Source organism: Streptopelia decaocto (assembly GCF_964273445.1).
Source record: "Streptopelia decaocto genome assembly, chromosome: 7".
Lineage (NCBI taxonomy): Eukaryota > Metazoa > Chordata > Aves > Columbiformes > Columbidae > Streptopelia > Streptopelia decaocto.
The window spans coordinates 59,849,676-59,868,986 of NC_138661.1; the positions used below are offsets into that span (position 1 = coordinate 59,849,676).

The 19,311-nt window shown below is 37.4% G+C and overlaps 1 protein-coding gene across 1 annotated transcript in view; it reads right to left on the reverse strand.

Moving 5' to 3' along the window:
* Window positions 1-19,311, reverse strand: part of SYT9 (synaptotagmin 9) — a gene marked incomplete at its 3' end in the record, with an annotated part of 64,939 nt that overhangs the window by 33,272 nt on the left and 12,356 nt on the right. The gene's annotated exons all lie outside the window — the stretch shown is intronic.

Below are 19,311 nucleotides of genomic sequence, written 5' to 3' on the forward strand. Positions count from 1 at the left end.
ACAATTAGTAAGAACTCTATTTTAGTGCCTGAAATTATAAACACAACCTGATCAAAGCGATTTTTCACATCGCGTGTTGGTTCAGCATGTCAGGCGGCATCTCTCTAGCCACCAGCTAGCCTAAATTTTCAAAGGATGGTATGAGGTTGAAATGCACCGCTCCTACTAGGACAATTATTTAAGAATGACAATTCAGATGAAACAGCCTCAGTCAATTTGAAAAAAAGAAAGAAAAGAATATTTTTCAAAAAAGTGGAAAAGTCAATACCTTCTGCCCCTGCTGTGAGTCTCATTCTCACTAGCCAGACAGATTAAATTTCTTCAGAGGGGGGGAGTGACACTACAATCAGTTTCACGCAGGAACTGTCCAGGTTATTTTGTATGCTGAAAACCAATTTTAAACAATTTTCGCCAGCATGGCCCTTTTTGTCCTTCTCCTAGTCACATGAAGACAAAGCTCATTAACAGTGGGGACAGCACAGCAGCTGTCTGGAATTATAGCAAAGAATTTCAGAGCTGAAATTAATTAAAGAAATGCCTCCTGTGCATAAAAGGCAATGAAGGAGAAAGTAGAATGGTGGTTCTTAATATTTTTGGAATATTTGCTGGTAAACAAGTCTGGCAGTGGAGGCAAAGCACAACCTCTCCGTTTGATTAAAAAGCAGCAGAACAGGGATGCAGTAGTGAACGAAGACCTTCAGAATAAAGCAATTTGTCTTGGATTCCCTGGAGGAGAGGGAGAAATACATCAGAGGTCTGCAACAAGGTCACTTTTTCAAAGAACTGATTCAAGTAAATGATCCAGCATTGAAAGACATGAGAAATTGGAAGTTGTCAGAACCAGCCAGAAGATTACAAGGTGAGAACTGGAGACTGCTCAATGCCAGGGATGTGTGAAGATGAGGAACAATTTGAAAGGTTGACCAACAGTCCCCTACCTTGAGGATGACTTTAGCAGAGGATGCAGCAGTCATCTGGAGAACTGACGTCATGAGAAAAAATACATGAGAGCAAGATGAACTACTTTTCATTTGGAGACTTTGAATGGCTTTACATATACACCTTTGCATTTAATAACACTGAAAACCCTTATCTCACAGCTTACTTTCAAAGAAGCTTGGTAATAAACAGTTTGGGTAACTTGCCAAGTCACAGAATAAGAAGGGATTATTTTTCATCTTCTTGGTTTTACTTCCTTCTGACTCCTTAGGTACCATTTTTGTGTGAATTTTTTCTGTGGATGGAAAAGGGACAGTCATGTATCTGTCTTACTTCTGTGAAAAAAAAAAAATGGGGCTAAAGAGCAGTGCCCTACACAATTCAATTAATTGCCAGGAATTTTCAGGTACCGCACACCTGGCTGGCAGTTTTCAGCAACTGGGCAGATCAGTGTGAGTAGCTGGACTGAGTGCAGTCCTAAGGGAAGAGATTTTTGGCTACATCCTGGAGCTGTTTTTACATTAGCCATTTGTACTGTTACCTACTGTATTTTCTGTATAATTTTTACTCCATCTTTCCAGATGTCTCAGTTTTTCTAAGCCTGTTTATCTGTATCCCCGTGTGGCAGCAGTACTCATCTGATGCCAGTGATTTCCTCTGCTTTGGAATGAGATCAAGATAAGTCTTTACTTGTTTGTCCTTACAAAAAACCAGAACTGCAGCACAGAAAGTGTTCTTCAAAAATCCAGCTGCTTCTCAATTCACTCTGCTTTCACTGGAATTAGTGCAATGTGTTTTCCTGATGTAAGTCTAAACTGCAAATGTGAATCCAAGTGCAGACAGGCACTATAGGCAAGGCTGAGCAGTTTACAGGTGGGCATGGACGTTGGGAAGAGTGCAGAATGGTGCTGACTGTTTCAGAAGGAACAGCTTTTTTCAGTAGTGTTGCAACATGTAAATTCACTGTGCGCATTTTGCCACGTTTTTCATGATCATCTGGGCTCATTTTTAGCATTTGGCCATCTCCATTTGTGGCTAACTAATACATGTACCCTTGTACCTACTCTGCATTGATAAGAAGCTCTTGATGCTTTGCAAAGGAGAATCTCAACACAAGAAAGGTCCCTTTGCCACAGGTACTTGCCTTTATCTCTTTCCTGGTACAACCATTGTGCCAGCCAGGTGTCCTGAGGTGTTGATATGAATCCAAGTCAAAATGTCATAACTACAGCTTCTTGATCATGGCTGTAGGGTGACCTGAGCTCCCAAATTCCAGCATGTCAGAATACCTGGACAGTATTATTATAATTATAATAACACCTGGACAGTGTTGATAATGGGTAATGTGTTCCGCACAAAATAAGTCCAAAATTTTTGTTAAAAACACATACTTTTAAAGATTCCATTCAAAGTTCTGACAGTACAAAATTGCAGGAGAGTGACTATTTTTTTTTTTCTGGTGTAAATGGTTGTGCCTTACCCTTTAAAACTCTGATGTTTATAAAAATTACCAAATATTAAGACATGTGAAATAAAGAAATAATAGTGGTGGTTTTGTCTGTTCAAATGTGAAAAAGTATCATTTTTTTTCCTTCTTGTATTTATTAAATTACCATTTGGATTCCTAAATATTACACAAAATCAAATAGCTAAATTATCCAACAGTGGAAGATATCAATAGCTAAAGCAGATACATGCATGTGTTCAAATATGCAATTGGAGTTACAGAGTCAAAAGTCACAAGCTAAACTATTTGGATCCAACTCCAAAAAATGCAAATAAGAGCAAACTTATGAAGAAAAAACAACAACCTGGAATTTCTGATCAACTGGACATAGACAGGACATTTGATCAAAGGAACTGCTAATCAGTAATATAATTATTCATGTAATCGAGTTGTTGGTTGCCTGGATGTGATCAGTATTCTATTAAATGAACTACTTTCCCAACAAACTGGCTGTAATCTGGTTTAACTTCAAGCTGAAAGAGTTTTACCAGAAATCACAGAATCATAGAATGATCTCAGTTGGAAGAGACCCTCAGGATCATCCAGTCCTAGCATAACCTAACTCTGGCACTAAACCGTGTCCCTAAGAACCTCATCTATACGTCTTTTAAACCCCGCCGGGGACGGTGACTCCACCACTTCCCTGGGCAGACTGTTCCTATGCCCGACGACCCTTTTCATGAATAATTTTTTCCTAATATCCAATCTAAATCTCCCCTGGTGCAATTTGAGGGCATTTCTTCTCGTCCTATCACTTGTCACCTGGGAGAATAGACCAACACCCTCCATGCTACAACCTCCTTTCAGGTAGTTGTAGGCAGTGATAAGGTCTCCCCTCAGCCTCCTTTTCTCCAGGCTAAACAGCCCCAGTTCCCTCAGCTGCTCCTCATCAGACTTGCGCTCCAAACCCTTCACCAGCTCCGTTCCCTTCTCTGAACTCTCTCCAGCAACTCAATGTCTTTCCTGTAGTGAGGGGCCCAAAACTGAACACAGGATTCGAGCTGTGGCCTCACAAGTGCTGAGTACAGGGGAATGATCACTGCCCTGGTCCCGCTGGCCAGACTATTCCTGATACAAGCCAGGATGCTGTTGGCCTTTTTGGCCACGTGGGCACACTGCTGGCACATGTTCAGCTGCTGTCAATCAACATCCCCATATCTTTTTCCACTAGGCAGCTTTCCAGCCAGTCTTCCCCCAACCTGTAGTGCTGCCTGGGTTGTTGTGACCCAAGGGCAGGAGCCAGCACTTGGCCTTGTTGAACCTCATACGATTGGCCTCAGCTGATCAGTCCAGCCAGTCCAGATCCCTCTGTAGAACCTTCCTGCCTTCCAGCAGGCCAGCACTCCCACCCAACTTGGTGTCATCTGCAAACTTACTGAGGGTGCAATTGATCCCCTTGTCCAGATCATTGATAAGGATATTAAACAGACCCGGCCTCAATACTGAGCCCTGGGGAACACCACTGGTGATCAGCCACCAACTGGATGTTTCCCCCCACATCCACCAGAGGGTGGAGATTCTCCTTAGTCCTCCTTTTGTTGCTGATGTGTTTATAGAAGCATTTTTTGTTCCCTTTACAGCAGTAACCAGGCTCCGCTTTAGCTAGCTCTTCCTAACTGGCAGAGTTCTTTCAACAAGTTCTTATCGAAATAAAACAAGCTTTCTTCTCTATGCTTATTTATGTTTCTCTTTTTATTAAAATGAGTATTCAGATATTCCAGCAATTCCAGCACTATGGTAATATACACATTGATCTATTAAGTGAATTTTGGCTAGCAAGAAGTGAAATAAATCTTAGTAATTTAAGATCTTGCAATAAAGATATTTTTAGTGCAATACAAGTAATCTTTTCTGATTTAAATCCCAACAAATTTCAAAAAGCTTTCAATTTAACATTGCAGTCAAACAGAAAATGGTAAAATTAACTTGTTCTGAATAATCACGTTACTAAACGTTAGGATATATTGGGACATAAAAGTCAATCTTCATGAATATTATTCAGACCAAATTCAATGGTAATTTCAAGCTGTTATTTGCAGAGGGAGAAATGTTCCTCCTTTTATTGAATACTTGTTGCTTAGTGGAAGATTTTAAGGAACATGAAGTGGTTAGACATCTAACTTCTTGAAAAACAACGGAAATAGCGGTGCCTGTTGCTTAAATCCTAGCTGTTTTGAAAATCGAAATTGTCTTTCTTCCATGCAAATACATGTGCAGAGGGTTAGCCATCATTCAGCTCACTAATCATACTGTAAGAACAACTTTTTTAAAAACCTAGAAGTCTAAGACCCGAACTTTTCCAGAGGAGGAGTGTTATTTGGGTGAAGTATCTGAAGTACTTTGTGAAGCAGTTCTCACCTGATATTGCAGTGCAGTTTCATTCGTGCTTCACAGGTTTTTCTTAATTAACATAGCTGGCACTGTTTCAGGATGAAAGGTGTCTCTTTGCAAAGACTTACGAGACAAAGGAATAATTCTCAGTGAATATATTCTTCTCTGAAATATCCCTGAACAGAGTTAATTATCTTTAATACTGTGTTTAGAAACCTCCTAGGAAATTCTTTAAAGTAAGGCAGCTGGAAACCTAGAGAGTGAATCTCAGATTATAGTAATATTATTACACATACATGCTCCAACTCTCATCTGTGTGACTCTGAAATTTATGAATGTGGACCAACAAAAGAGGCCTAAGTAAGATCAGGGGCAGGGTTTCATATAGTAATAACATCTTCCACGATCTAAAAATGTAGTTGTAACTGGCCTTTACTGGTATTTGAGGCTAATATTAGCTGTTAGTGACTTTTTTCCTATAAGTTATGTGCTCTACATCTTACAGTGTATATAAATCTCTTGTGTTGTTTAAGACACCGTTCTAATCCTCTGAGTGGCTTGCATATATTTTTATTCCTAAATGGTGCTACAAATTCTAGTTTACCAGTTTGTGCTTTCTCTTCATCCGCTTTACTTGGGTTATAAATTTTTGTAATGTTTTTTTCCAGTTATTGCTTAAAATCAATGAAGTTTCATAAATGAACTAGACAAATGAAATGTAACCCTACGACATCACCAAGGTAATTATCAGTTGGTTTAAGTGTACATAATTTCCATAGCAAAAATTCAACATTAAATCAGAATGACTAAATGGCCATAGAAAATACACCAAAAAAGTGCATGAGCAATAGAGACTTGGTTGTTCAGAGTATTCTTCCAGCAGCGATTACTGTAATATAATTCAAAACTGGCACAAGACTGACAAAATAGTTTATTGTTAAGATCACAACATTAGAGCTTTAAGCAAAAAAACCTTAAAGCAAATTGTTCATGGATATTCAGAAACAGGAAAAAATGGACTCCATAATGTATTATTCTTTTATTTTGTAGCAGCAGAAAGATTTTAGTTTTTCTTACTGACAAGAAAGCTTATGTAAGCAGAATTTTTTTGTTTGTAACTCAGGTAAGCGAACTTGCTTTTGAGATAGTGTATTAATTGCAATCCAAATTGTATGTGAGCATGACACTCAAATGTTTGCTGAAGAAAACTGATCAGTCTCCATGATAAAGCCTAACTTCTGTAATCCAGTAAGTTAAACTTGTTCTTAAAAGAATTTCTTTTTGTCTGAACATCTCTTTCCTCTTAAAATATTTAATCTGCATTAATGCAAATTTCCTTGACAGCTTAGCTGACATACAATACTCTGCTATACTCTGTAAGTGACAACAAATTTCTTTACTAATCAGACAGCTGGCTGAATGAGCAATGATTCCTAAAGGCACTGTTGAGATGAGTCATATGTTTGAGGGCTTGCGTTTTTCCTTCTGACATCTTGCAGTAGTATCTACTGACAAAGAATTAAGGTGTTCCACTTGTGCAAACTGAAGCTTCTGTTTCACAAGAAACATGGATACAAACAAGGTATAGTGAAAAAGAAAATTTTACATGACTCCATGTACACAACTGTACCAAATTTTATCCAGTTTTCCATGCCTCAGACTTGGTTCTTTTTGGTTCGTACCATATTCTCTTTGAATACGTGCTTTGCACAACTGATAAAATATGCAAAATTATTGTATATATTTGGTCTTGTAATATCCAATGGAAAAGATATAGTATAATCTGAGAAAAAAACCCCATAAATAATAACATAACAGAAGATAGAACACCAGTTGTAGAGATACCATGCCAGATTGTCAAGTACACTACGTGTAGCGTGACATGGAGATGGTTTAAGCCCTATTGCATCCTGTTAGGCAGAATCAGGATGCTACATTTGCAGGACCCAAAATGTAGCTGGAGGGAATGAATACGAAATTTTCTAAAAACCATTTGGCTTTTGAGACATGGTTGTAGCTTGTTAGTTGAAAGGGGAAGTTGGTGATATGCTGAGTGAGAAAGAAATTTTTGAGGAATACATTTATACTGTGAATTCTCATGACCATCAGGCCTGGTAGGTCCTTCATAGTGCAAAAACTGAGTAGCTGTGCTTTGTATAGAGTTACAGTTCTGTGACTGTGGTCAAGAGCTGCAATGCATATTTCCACCCACCCACTTTCTCTGCTGCTTCTTGGGATAAGTTAAATAGCATCAGATTAATTATTTGATTGGAATAAATAATATGATACACTTAAGACTTGTAGGATCATTCACAAAGTGAACTGAGTTGCTAATTAATAACTTGAAAATGTATAGCCGGTGTTTTCTTAGGGGATGCAAAACAGTAGTTTGCAGGGTTATTGAAGAATTAAACTTCTCATCTAGTGTAGAAAGTGACTAGTCACTTTTGGCAAATACTGTGCATATTCCTTGACTGGCAGAATGAAAGGTTTCATAGAAAAATGAATGATGAAGAATGAATAATGAACACACATGCTTTCTTGAAGAAATTTTTGGATAAATTGTGTGTTGAAAAGTATGAAACTTTTGAAATTTGTGAACATTTTTATGAATAAGTCATCAGAGCAAACATTAATCTTAAATGTTATTGCCCCATGAATAACAATGAAGAGAAATTGACATTTATTTCTGCAATATATAGCCAGTAGCAGGAAGTCCCCAGGTTACGGAAGAAGAGCAAACAGCTTATTTGAACCAAGCCAGTAAGCTTGAAATTCCATTATAGTCCTTGAAAGCCCAGTAAGTTGCAATAAATACTAAAGAAGCATTTGAGAGCACTAAAAGAAATGACGCAGAAGCATTTCGTTTCCCACTTGTATAAAACTGTACAGTAATATTGTACCACAGTGCTCAAAACAGTAGTTACGGAGGTATGTTATAAAAAATAATAAAGAAGTAGCAGCATTTTCTGCAAATTTTTAACAAATTCCTTTTAATTTTGATCCCCTTTGGGACACAATCTTTCCAGGGGACAAATAAGAAAAAATGTACTTACTCAAATGTTTCACTAAATGACATTATTTTGGTGGTAAAATTTGTGGAATTAAATGAATTCAAAGGATGATGGGAGATGTAAACAGACCACTAAAGGGTTTAAAGGTCTGCCTGACCTTTAGCAAAGTTTAAGTTTCGCATTCATATCTAAAGATATGCATATGTGACTATATATACATACACGCACATCTATAATATGATTAATATGATGTTACATATGAACTAGCCATAATGATTAATAGTTGTGTTGCTCATCTATTAAAGTTCTAGGACAAATCTGTTTAACATCTTTTTCTCTCAAATTTCCATTTTCTTTTCTATTGGAAGGATGGAATTTCATTCACCCATTGACTACTTGTCCCTTCAATATTCTTACGCCCAGTGGAAACCATTAGCCTTTCTATTTTTGAACCTTACTTACTTCTCTCTCTCTCTTTTTATTTTTTTCCCCAGGAAATAAATACGTAAGAAATAAGAAGACAGTATTACTCTTCTGGGCAATTTATGCAGAATAAAAGTGCAAGCTTCTCTTTAAAGTCAAATTGCTTGGAATGGAAATGAGGTCAATTATTTCATTAGCTTCCTTTTCAGAATCAACTACTCCGAGCCTGTATTATGGGAGTTTGGCACGTCTCAGCGGTTCAATATTTACCATCCTTGCTTTACATTGAAGGAAGTGCCAAAATTCATTTGCTTTTTGTACACTGGCAGATCATAAAAAGGGACTTCAGGAAAGTTGCCTTCATAAACTGATATGGATAAAGAGGAAATTTATCACTTATCTTGACCTTCATGAACCTAATGAGATGTTTGTATCTGTTTTTCAGTTTGGCTGGTTTTGTTTGTTTGTTTGTTTGTTTTTCCCGAATGACTGCACTCTCATTCCTGCACAATATCTCAACTAGAAAGATAGTTTACAATATTCTCAGACTGCTCTGGCTATGACTTCTTCACGTTAACTGATTGTCCTGGACTTGTTACACATCATTCTTTCCGAAAAGTAAACCATCACAAATCACCATCCGCTTAAACTGATTCAATAGTCTGATTTTTCTTTTAGGAGGGAACTGTCAGCATAAAGGGAAATAAAGGAAGGTTTGAATGCATTTATCCTTCTCAGATGAAGAGCCAGATGTGCTGTAATGCTCACATTGACTTTTTTTAAAAAAGTATTACAGAAAATGAACCATGGTGAATGTATTATGTGCCTGTTGTTCTTTGTGAATTTGGGGTTCTCATTTTATAAAATGAAGCTTTTTGGCCTGGTCCATATGTATTATGTGTGTGTGATAAGAAGTCTTACTGACAGAGATATTTACTACTAGGAAAGATAATGAATTAGTAATTTACAGTCAGATCAAGCTTACTATGAATTTACTGTTAGACAAAATATACGGAATATACTTATTTCCCATGCACACTCTCTTCATTTCCAGATAGCAAAAGAAGCAAGTTTAAGGCTTCTACAGACTGTTACTAGTGGGTAATTCTGTAAATCCTGGCTGTCAACAATACTATCTAAGAGAAAATTGTAGAACAGATATGAAAACAACGAAACTAGGAGCACAAAATAAAGAGAAATCTAAAGTGAAACAGCTTAAAAATGTAACAGCTAAAGAATAGAACTGAGGAACAGATTTGATAAATATTATCATTCAGAATGCTCTTCTGCTTTTTTGTTTCTAGGAAGCAATTATTTTAAAGCTGAGGTGTTTTTGGAAGCCTTTCTTATTTTGGCAAATCAAAATACATAAAAGAACTTCAACTTGCTTATTTTTGCATAGCATATAAAAAATAATATATCGGGTTAGAATTGAACATATCTGGATTTCTGCTTATCTGGGCATAACTGTACAGCTGTGCAAGACATTCCTCAATATTAAAAGGAATCAGTAAAAAGAACTAGTAGCAACATCTCTTTGAAGTTTTCTTATGAACTACACGATTTCATGCTGCACTTAGTTGTGAATGTTAAATTGAAACTGGAAAGCTTGAGGGTTTCTTTCTTCTTGCATTTAACTAGTTTTATGGAGAGGAAAGCTGATATGCTGTAATTATGACCAACAAAGCTAATATTAAACACTGGCGAGTAGTGACAGACACCCACCCATCCCAGATTAATGGCCCCACCCTGACCAATATTTGTTCCCAAGAAGAAAGCAGTAGAGTCTAATCCTGTTATTCCAGCGAGTGTTTCCAAACCATGCACTGGCTACAGAAATTAATGCATTGAAGTTTTGTTATTGAGAAGGATGGTAATGATCTTGAAGCCCAACGTTCTGACACTTGTCCGTATTCTTACTCCCTATCATGCAGGAAACATCCAAAAATGTGGCTGAATAGCAAGCTAATTGATTGTAGGGATAAATCCAGGGCTTCACTCTCTACAGCTGCTGATATAAGCATTTTATTAAGCTATGATAGATTTAAATAATTCAAGAAAATAATAAGTCAGAACAGTGCATTTTAGCATTCATTTACTATCCGATCAGTGGAGTAACTGTGGGATTGCTACTCTCCGAAATCTAGATGTCGGTCTGAGTTGCAAATGTGGTGTGAACTGTTGTCAGTGACTGCTGAAGATTCATATTAACACATCATTAAATTCCCTGAGGAAAACTGGGCAGAGTTACACCTGGAGAAGCTTGGCCCTACCACATGGTTGAAGGGGCACGCTCAGTAAATCAGTTACTGTGAAAGGTCAGGAGTTTCTGAGAACCTGTTGGATACTTAGGGAAAATAAACCTTTGGAAGGAGATGGGTGGGGGATGAGGGACAAAAATGAAAGCTTGATATAACCCTATGTGCTGTTAAATTCTAATTTGCCAATTCCTCGGTACCTTCCTGTCAACAGCACACATAGTTGTGTACTATAGAAACAATCAGATTATAGCAAAATATAAATGCCAAAGAACAGTATCAATAATAGAAATTCTGGCAATGATCAAGGTTAAGAAGCTTCAGCTTTTATGGAAAACAGCTTATTTTTGCCCTTACACCCATATGTAAAAACAGAGACATTTTCTAACAAATGCAATCCTTCAGAAAGGCCTGCTGAGTCAGAAGTTAATTTGTTTTTCATTCATCTTGACATAAAGGTCAGCATACTAATGCTTCAGCATTTCAGGGTTTGAAGGCTAATAGTAACTTAACTGAATACATTAGCTTTGCATCTCTCTGGAGGTGCCTCATGGTGCATTTTGCACCTAAGAAAAGCAGCAGAAAGTGTTTTTATTTTAGATGTTTATTTTAGATGTTTAAGAAACACTGAGAGCATTTTTGCGTAGATAAGGAAACATCCCTTGTGAGCACCAGAGACTCTACGGTCAGTGGAAGGATCAGAAGCTCTTACATTTCATACAAGAAGTCATTTATAGCAATGACCCTATTTACCAGTATCAACCACTGTGAACAAACATGTTACTGCAACACATCTAAAAATGTTTAGCAATTAAAAAATTAACAGTTAATATTTTAAAAGTGTCCCAAAGCTTTTCATCTACTTCTCTCAACTATAATGGACAGGAGCAGATCACACACTCTATTTCACAAGCTCTGCAGACTCAGGCAGATGGCTCCACACCTATTTACTTTGTTTTGTGTGTTCAAAAGTTTCTCCTTTGCTTTCTCTTCTCCTTCACTCCATCCCTCCCCTCCGATACACTCACAAGTCTAAGATATGTCAGTGTGGTGGAAAGAGAAATTCTTAAGCATATATTAAATTCATAGGAAGCAACCACTGACATAAGCTTAATAAATGATGTTGCCTCTAGGGATTTTGTGTTTTAAAAACCTGATGCTCTGATGAGTAAAACAGATATTGAGGGGAACTTGGTTCTGTAAGGATGGAGCCACAGTTTACTGTAGGGGCCGTGCTCTGTTTTGACTGAGTTGTGATGAGTTGTGTGAGAAAGTGTTGCCAAATGCAAGTGTCCCTCCTCCATCACACACGTACTGAGTCACCAGCTCTGGAAGTAGTTGAAAGATGTGTAGACGTGGTGCTTAGGGAGGTGGTTTAGTGGTAGACTTGGCAGTGTTAGGTTAATGGTTGGACTCGATGATCATAAGGGTCTTTTCCAACAAAAATAATTCTATGAAAAAGTCATCAGCTGATGGCTCATCGCAGTGACCTCGGAATTACAAAAATAAATCCTCTGTGAACCTATGATACCTTGATTTTTACCAGCAGCTAAATACAGGCTCAGTGTCTGCCCAGGAGTGTAACTATGCAGGACTGATTCAGATAAGGGGTCATCTGACACCTTTCTTGTCAAAGTCTTCAGACTATCTCTCTGATGCATGATGTACTTATTCATCATTACTGTTCATCAATTAACACTATGCCTCTCGCTCTCTTGGATGATTACAAGAAGGTCCATTCAAATAAATATTTTCCTCCAGTAATTTCAGATATCATACAAATGGGAAAAGAAATGCAAATCCAGATTTTTAAGAGAGAGATGTAATATAAAGAATTTTGGGGAGAAATTTGCAGGCGATCTTTTCTCAGATTTTGTCTTTATTTAACAGTTTAGTGACCTCTGCTATATATCTGAAACATAAATAATAGCTTTCTGTCCTTATTTAACTAATTAGTAATGTTGTCATTGTTGATAGGATGAGTAATATCAAGGTTTATTCATGAAAGCTGTTATTAACAGAAAGCATTAAAATTTTGCATGTGTTCTCTCCAAGTGTCTGGACACACACAGTTAAAACTATTGGGTGTAAACCTGGATCTGACAAATGTTAATGGAATGTAAATAGTGCAACAAATGTGTTTAGAGACCCTAATGGATATTTAAAGAATTATTTGTGGTGTTTTTCTATCCACATTACCAAGAAGCTTGTAGAACAAAGCTGTTAAACAACGATTAAACTGTTTATCACTAAGTATCTTTTTCCTTCCTTCTATAAATGTCAAAGTTATTTAAATGTCTTTTTACAAATAGGCAACAGAAATCAAGATGCAGCACAGTTGCTCAAGGTGAAATTAGGTAAATCAGTTGAAAAGTTAAAAATGGAACCTGGATCTTCTCACTTCTAATTTTGAGTTTAGCAACTTTCCAGTTGCTCCTAGTGAAACAGCACGCAACAGAGTAGAAGGGATGCAGCGAGTTTAATAAGCATTGCTTAGCAAACAAGCAAGATTTTGACCACTAAACAGATGGTATGGCTTTTTCAAATAATCGAGTCAGAAATGAGTTAATTAAATAATTGAGTTCTGAGAAAGCTGTCATCTCTCCAATTGCACCTGCTCTCTGTGAGATGGCAGGCATATTGCCAACACGTAAATACTGACACGAGGAACAGACAACTGAGAAGCTGTGTCACCACACTCTGCAGCACAAAGGGATGGCTGAGCATCAATTCTTAGCTTCTAAAACAAAATGATTTGGTTTTTTATCAGAGTAGCTTGAAATACCACATAAAGCAATAATGATCAACATCTGTAATTAAAAAAAAATGAAACATAGGTTTTGATAAATGTAACAATGGTGGAAGATCTAAGCAGAAAATCAAATAGTGTTTATGTACGATTCCCACAGTAAATTTTGTAGTAGCCTTCCATACCTCATGTAATATATCCCATCTTCTTTCTGTACACACATGGACACGTAACTGCTGTCAAAGTTAATAGCCTCTTTAAACTTGAAATTCTGCAGATTTCAATCTTGCTATGCTTTCTGCCAAAGCAAACCCTGCTGTATTTCTTTTATAATCTTCTATTATCAAAACACCATTTTACATATTATATAAGAACTTTAATCTGATAATTAATTAAATGGAGAATAGCAAAATAATTAAATGGATTAAAAGTAAGCTCTAAATTAGTTTGAATGTGCTGGAAATCAGTCCATGATATTTAGGCTTGTCTTTCCACTTAGGGCAGGTAAGAAATAGTCTGTTTTCATCTTGCATTCTGACAGAAGATATTTCTTCTACTTTAAATGTACAATTATTGTCCTTATTTGTCATATCCAGAGTCTTAAGAGACATTTTGTGCTTGCAGCAAGTAGAATCTACACTCTCATTATACTGGATTTGCATTTTCTTTAATTAAGTTAATTTAGCCAGATCTGTATCTTATCTCCTGAAATTATTTTCTCCAGAAAAATTAGAACAGCTAGTTTTATAATACGAGGAACTAAAGAGTATCCTCTGCTTTAACAAGGACAGCAAGGAAATTTATGATTAGGTGTTCCCTGAACAATCCACTATGAAATGAAAAGAGGAGGTGCTGTCAGTCTAAACTTGAAGAACAGAGCTCTGCTCCAACATCCAAACACTGGGTGATATCAGGAGACAATGTAGCAGATTCCTGTCCTTTATCTGCATGAAGGTCTTCGCTTTTTTGCTTAGACTGCTTCTTAGCAAAGCTCTTTCTTTTATTAAGGTTTCTAGACAGTCCATGTTAATTGTGGAGCTTTGGCTGTTTACATAGAAAATATTGCCAGGCTAAACTGGCAGATGAATCCATGTGAAAAATTCAGTGCATCTTCCACATTGTAACCTAGAATATGTGGAGGAAATATACTCCTTTTAAGAACTGCTGTACAGTTTCATATACAGAAAACAATTGCCCTGTCTTACAGGCAGCATAACAATTTGTTTCAGCATCTTTTGCCAGAGTCTGGTGATTTAGCATTGGAGAAAGGAGGGGGAAGGATTCTTTTTGCTGCAGCTTTGTCTTGTATCTGTACTTAGAGCCTGGCAGTACTCACTTGAGTGAGACACACCACTGGGGGGGTGTTTGAAGTTGTTTTCATCCTGGTGGAACCAAGGCTGATGCTGAACTCTGGGGTTCACAGTGTGGACACAGGGTCCTCCTGTGGCTGGTGCTCTGGGCTTGCCTGATGCATCCCTTGGACCAGCAACTGGCACAAGCTTCACTGCTGGTAGCAGCACACAGGGACATTTGGTTCTACACCAGAATGGCAAGCAGCATATCAAACTCCTCTTGTTGCGCCACACAAGTCAATAATGGAGATTTATCTGTTCCGTCTTTATGCACAAGTTATGCTCTCTGAAGTTAGTGAGATTTCAAGTGCAGGAGGACTATGAGTTTGGAACATGAGCTATGTTGAAATCTTCATATGGTTCTACTCTGAAAACATATCCCTCACCACAAAGATCCCCTTATTTTGAGTTGTATTTTTGCAAGCAATTAACTCCCCAATTTTGAGATTCAAACAAAATAGTAATGTATTGTGCGCTTTAGAATAAATACAGTATATCAATTACAGTTAATTGCATGAGAGATTATCAATGAGACCTAGGATGGAACAAAGGTGACAAGCAATTTACCAGCTTGCACTTCCAGTGCCAAAATCAATTAGGGCATTCCAAACCCTGTAAACATTAATAGTAATTGGTAAGCTATATGTCACTGTGTGTCTTTGACTGATGTCCAGCATGTAGTGTCTTGTGTTTAGCCACAGGGAAGACCTACCAACAAATCTTCTAAGGGTTGGTCTACAGCACACATTTATGCTGTGACATAAATAACAGAACAAAATATCCTCATGTATATATCCTGCCACTGCTGCTGCCAGTGGCTCGAGTGTGTTTAGGCCAGCCTCTGGGTGTCATTGATAGCATAAACTCCGAATAATAATTAATTACTAGGCAATGCTAACTAAAATAGAATGAGGCTGAATACGAAGCTGTGTTCATAGTACTGAGCTTATTATTCATTTTGGCTCATTATTAGATGATGTTAGTACCAGGGGATTACAAATTCCTCCAGGGGTTATTCTGCAGTGAAATACGACCAGTTGCGCAGTATCTTACTTCTTCAAAAACATAATTTCAAATGTATTAGGTTCACTCAAGCAATAAATAAGAAAAAGAGGATAAACAACCTTACCAGAGAAAGAAATTATATGGTATATGGCATAGTATTTTTAAGACTAGTTCAATCATAATCACTGATATACCCTCCACATTATACGCTTGTGTCTGCAGGTGGGTGTCCATAAACATATGGGATGTAGAGAAAGGACCATCAACTTTGCGACATTCTTCTTGCAGACTCATGGCTGCTCTTCCTCCAGCCTGTTCCAAGAGGAGAACAAGTGCTCTTCTTACCTCCCTCTCAGAATTGCAATGAGAATGTAAAGAGGAAAATGTTGGCAGCAACCCCTTGTTCCCAGAAACTGTAATACCACAGCAGTGGGAGACTTAAGGAAAGAGTGTGGAAACACTGAGCCACAGTTTTCATGTCTTCTCTCCTCCCCAAGAACTGCTCAGCTGGATTGCTCTCAGATCTGGGAAATTCTTTGGGTTTTACAGAACTCCAAGAATTCTGCTACTTTTAAGGGAAAAACAAACATATGTAACAGAGTAAACTGATGGTAAATTTCTAGCCACTGTTTTGCCATCTTCTGGTCTCTACTTTTTTTATTCTTTCCCAGAAAAAGAAAATATAACTAAAAATAGTAATGTGGGTTTCTTCTCAGCTCCCCAGAGACAGATACGACCCACTTTCCTTGCAAACTGGAATGCACTGATGGGATTTGCTGATTTTTCAGCTACTTCAGCTGAATGATTATAGGATAACTGTTTTGATCACTTGGTACCTTTTTCTTTGTCATCCAACATCATTAGGTAGATAAGACACCCATCAATTTCCACTACATACCCTGATCCCACATGGCTTCCCAAAATAAATAAAGAAAATGAGATTAAGAAAAAAAAAATCACACTTCTGATAGTTTTATTATATTATGAAAAAGTATACCTAAAACTATATCACATTAACATTATTATAAATCTTCTCTCTAGAGTCAGGTGCTTGTATACATCCTTCTGTCAGGAACTGTCTGTGATCCTATTTCCTTTAAAATAATACTATTCCCATGCTTGGGTTGACATTTAATAACCTGTATTTGCCTCACTAATTTAGCCAAGATTATCTTTCACACCATAAATTTCAAACTTTTGCTGACAGTGTGTAGCATTTGAGGGAAAAATTGATCACATTCTTATATTTTTAAGGAACAATTTGTTAATTTCTTGTTATAGCAAACAATTATTCAAGGAAGACAAAATGGAATAAATGAGATGAGACCATTCTAAATGGATTATTATAACTCTGGGATAAGTACTTTGAACAGAAGCAGGCATTTCTTATTTTATGCAAAAACCAGAAGGCTCAGATTTTCAAAAATACATGAAGGGACTATATATCAAATTCCCACTCAGTTCCAGTGCGGTACGAGTAGTTTCACTCATGTACGTTCCTTTGAAAATTTTACTCTCCAAGTATTTTGAGTGAAAGAAGTACTATGGGAGTCATGAGGTCAGATTTAGTGGCTTTGGTTTAGCAGCTTTTGAAATCTGACTCAGGGGGATTAAGTTTTGCCCAAAATCAGAGAAGATCAGATCAATGTAGGAAAAGGAATATTTTTTTTAATGACTAAAATGTGAACATCAAGAAACCAAAATATTTAACTAGTAAGGATAAGATTATGTTAACTTAAACAAACAAACAAACATCAAACCTGACAAAAGGGAAGAAAAAAGGAAAAGGACCATTCCAAAGCTGCACATTCCAAATGTCCAGGCTTGTGAAAGTTGGGCTGTTAGCAGGTTGCTGAGTAGTTACCTCACTGGTAAACAATTTCTCTAGAGGACTTTCACATAAAGGGTGGGTGGTTTGTTTTGTAAGTTTCTTAAACATAAGCAAAACATGCACCTTGAGGAATATGACTGAAATTAATTAATAAACATATATCCTTACTAATAAGTAAATTGAGCCAGTAAAAATACACTGTTTAATCCCAAGCATGTATATCTAGGGGGCAAACTGGAGAATGGGGGCATCTCCCTCCAAGAAACATACTTTGTGTTGTGCTTTTCTGCTACAATAATGTAAACAGGTAAACTTTATGGTAGTCCTTTCTGTTTCAGTCTCAAATGGTGTCAGGCGGAGATGTGCATTTGCAATCCAACCCAGGCCATTAAAGTAAACGTTTGAAACTCTTACACTGACAAAGTAACAGTAAATGGCAAAATGCTGGGAAATGCAAAAGATAACTAAAAGTTACCATGTTAGCACTGCTGCAGTCAGATACAGGCTGGAGTGTGGGGTGGGATTTAGGTCTGAAAACATAAATCCAAGCTTGCAAATAGATATCATGAATAAATTCCATAGCTAAACATTCAGATTAAGCTCGGCACAGAAATAGAGGTTTTGAAATCCTCCTTATGCTTTTATTTATTCCCATTTGAATGTGTATTCCATCAAATCTCTGCCTCTCAATTATGGCTTCCTCGCTGATAACAGAGGCACATTTCCATTTGCTAACGTACACAGGAGGAAAATATATTCTGTTTATTATTTATAAGAGTAAAGTGCTGAGAGGCTCCTACAAAGCACAGGCTCTTGTTGCCCGTTCACTATGAAAATACAGAGAGCCATATTCAAGAAGACGACATTCCACCCAACTCCCTGGGCCTGACGCTTTCTCTTGGCTGTTTTTAGGCAGTTTTCTGCTCAGTGCTTTACTGAAATCACACTTGAGACGTGCCCTGCTTTCTCCACTGATTACAGACAGGGGATTAGCTGCAATTTTAACTGTGTATCAGTACTGAAAAGGCAACTGAAAAGCCAGGGGAAAAGCAGCAGTGAGAGATTTCCCCAAGATGACACCCCAGCGACTGGCACAGTTAAGAAAAGAGCCTTAGTTTTCACAGTCCCCAACTAGTAATCTATTCCAGTCGACTAAACCACACAGCTGTCTCTAAACAACATCCCTGAATCAAACAAGTTTGCATGAACATATTGTCGAGTAACATTTGATTCGCAGGATTTACGGGCAGACATGACCTGTGCCATCCATAGTCCTCCTTACCTGGGCCAAGTCCTCCCTTCATCTTGAACCGAGCATGTCTGCATCATTCCCTTCTTTCAGTCGCTGGGTCATGAATTACTGTAAAAGCTCAGGTTTTTTACCTTCTTTTTTTTTTTTTTTTTTTTTTTTTTCCCGAACGCTATCTAATAGGTAAAAGAATAAGCAACATTTGGGTTTCTAAACTCAACATTAATATTTATTTCAGGAGTACTTAAGGACATAGCACCTCTGTGCTGACACTGGGGACAGTACTGCTTGAAACATTGTAACACTTCTATATATAACGTTTTTTATACTCCTGTCCTAAGAAAACTATTTTTATTTATTAGCAACATTTCTGGATGTAATAATCCTGGCATGTGCTCTACTATTTACAATGAATCTAAGGTCTCGTGTGAATACACACTTTGAGGTGATGTTTCTTTTAACATCAGTGATGTTAGGATTGCAATAACTACACTAGAATGGCTGCCAACTGTGTTTCATAGTGCTGGGACTGCTACAAAAAAGTAAGAATTGCTCCTCTTTCCCAGCTTTGGAGGTTTTATACTGTTGGAATCCAAGGAGTTGTGTTTCCCAGATGCAGCTGGCTGTTCATGCATTCTACTACACTCCTTTAC